Here is a 1,970-nt window from a genome sequence, read left to right on the forward strand (position 1 = left end):
TGTTCTGCGATTCTGTCGGCGACGAGGCATCGCTGACCTTCCGAAGGACGCGAGGACAGTGATGCGGACCGAGCGGAAAGCTCATCTCGACCGCAGTCGTTCGTTTGTGCATTTTGGCCTTGCGGAGGGCATCCGGCAGGTCTTGAAGCCCGGACCTGTTCCTAGTGAGCTGAAGCTGCAAGTCAACATTGATGGCCTTCCGTTGTACAGGAGCAGCCAGGTTGGTTTATGGCCGATACTGTGCCGAGTGACGAACGTCAAGTCATCGCCGCCGTTCATGGTTAGCGTGTGTTGTGATGCTGGAAAGCCACCTAGCCTGCAAGAGTATCTGGACCCATTCCTGGAGGAAATTGCCAAGCTCACCTGCAATGGTATAGTATTCAGGGCTGTTCACATAGATGTGAGCCTCACAGTGGTGGTCTGTGATGCACCTCCAAGGAGCTACGTGAAAGCTATAATAGGACACACCGGCTACCATGCCTGTGAACGTTGCAGCCAAAAAGGCCGACGCACCATCGGCAGAAAGATATTCCCAGATCTGCATGCACCACAACGTACGGATGCCTCATTTCGGTCCCAGGAGGATCAGCACCATCATAATGGTGTATCCCCATTCATCTCGCTCGACGTCGACATGGTGACCTTTTTCCTACCGAATACATGCATCTTGTATGCCTCGGAGTTATGCGGCGACTGCTACGAAATTGGGTAAGCCAGGGCTACGGCAAGAGGCTGAGCCGAGATCAGCGCAGCCGCCTCAGTGATGGCCTACGAGAGCCGGCCAAGTGTTTCCCATATCACTTTCAGAGGAAGCCGAGGGGTACGGAAGAGCTGGACCATTGGAAGGCGACGGAGTACCGGACCTTCCTTCTCTACGTTAGCCCAGTGCTTCTCAAGCACCTACTGAGTGATGAGCAGTACAAACATTTTTTTATCTTTCATGTGGCACAGCGCATACTGGTATCACCTGATGGTTTACAACCAGTTTGCCCAGAAGCTGCTCAAGTACTTTGTTCAAGAGTTTGGCAAGCTGTATGGAGAGAAGCAGCTTGTTTATAACGTTCACACCCTGAGCCACCTTGCCGAGCAGTGCCTGGACCATGGGCCCCTAGACACCTTCAGCGCTTTCCCCTTTGAGAACTACCTGGGAAAAATCCAGAAGAAGCTGCGATCTTCCAGCAAGCCACTCTCGCAGCTCAGCAGAAGAATGTCTGAAGTCCGACGCTTGGCCCACGTCTCAGCCAAAGAAGTGCTACATCCTGTCAAGCAAGGTGACTGTTTCTTGCTTGCCAACTCTCCTATCATCGTCCTGGAAATTCTGGGTGACACCTTCAAGGGAGGCATCTTGCCTAATGCAAGGAATTTTTTTGAAGTTCCACTGCAGTCATCTTGACTTGGCATCTGGCGATGTGACTCCTTCAGACGTGGAACGAGAATCTGGCTCTTCTTTATCTCCAGAATGGAATTCAATGCCTGAAACTAAACTACAAGCATGGACACGTCATACTCCCGCTATTACACCTGCAGTGAAGCATTAGCGCCAATCGGTGAGACTTGTCGGACAGGATCTTCGTGCACAAGGACAATGTTAGGTGTGGTGCTGACGGTCTCCGCCCAGCGCGCTTCCCTGCAGCCTGCAAAATCTCGCGTGACGTGTTTGTGCCAGTCAACTGAGGAGTGCCAGCTGTGGCAAGGTGCTTCCATCGAGCCGAACTGGTTCCCTGCTCGCCCTCGTGGCAGGCTGCAAAGCTTTCCGTGCAGTGTTTGTGCCAGTCAACTCAGAAGTGCCAGCTGCGGCAAGGTGCTTCCATCGAGCCGAACTGGTTCACTGCTCGCCCTCGTGGCAAGCTGCAAAGCTTTCCGTGCAGTGTTTGTACCAGTCAACTCAGAAGTGCCAGCTGCGGCAAGGTGCTTCCATCGAGCCGAACTGGTTGCCTGCTCGCCTTCGTGGCAGGCTGCAAAGCTTTCCG

General features: G+C 53.4%; 1 pseudogene; it reads left to right on the forward strand.

Annotated features, from left to right (window-relative positions):
- The first annotated feature begins 660 nt into the window (after window positions 1-660).
- LOC121047136 lies at window positions 661-1,530 on the forward strand (annotated as a pseudogene).
- The last annotated feature ends 440 nt before the right edge of the window (window positions 1,531-1,970 follow it).

Source organism: Ixodes scapularis, unplaced genomic scaffold (genome assembly GCF_016920785.2).
Source record: "Ixodes scapularis isolate PalLabHiFi unplaced genomic scaffold, ASM1692078v2 ptg000460l_1___fragment_1__unscaffolded, whole genome shotgun sequence".
Classification (NCBI taxonomy): domain Eukaryota; kingdom Metazoa; phylum Arthropoda; class Arachnida; order Ixodida; family Ixodidae; genus Ixodes; species Ixodes scapularis.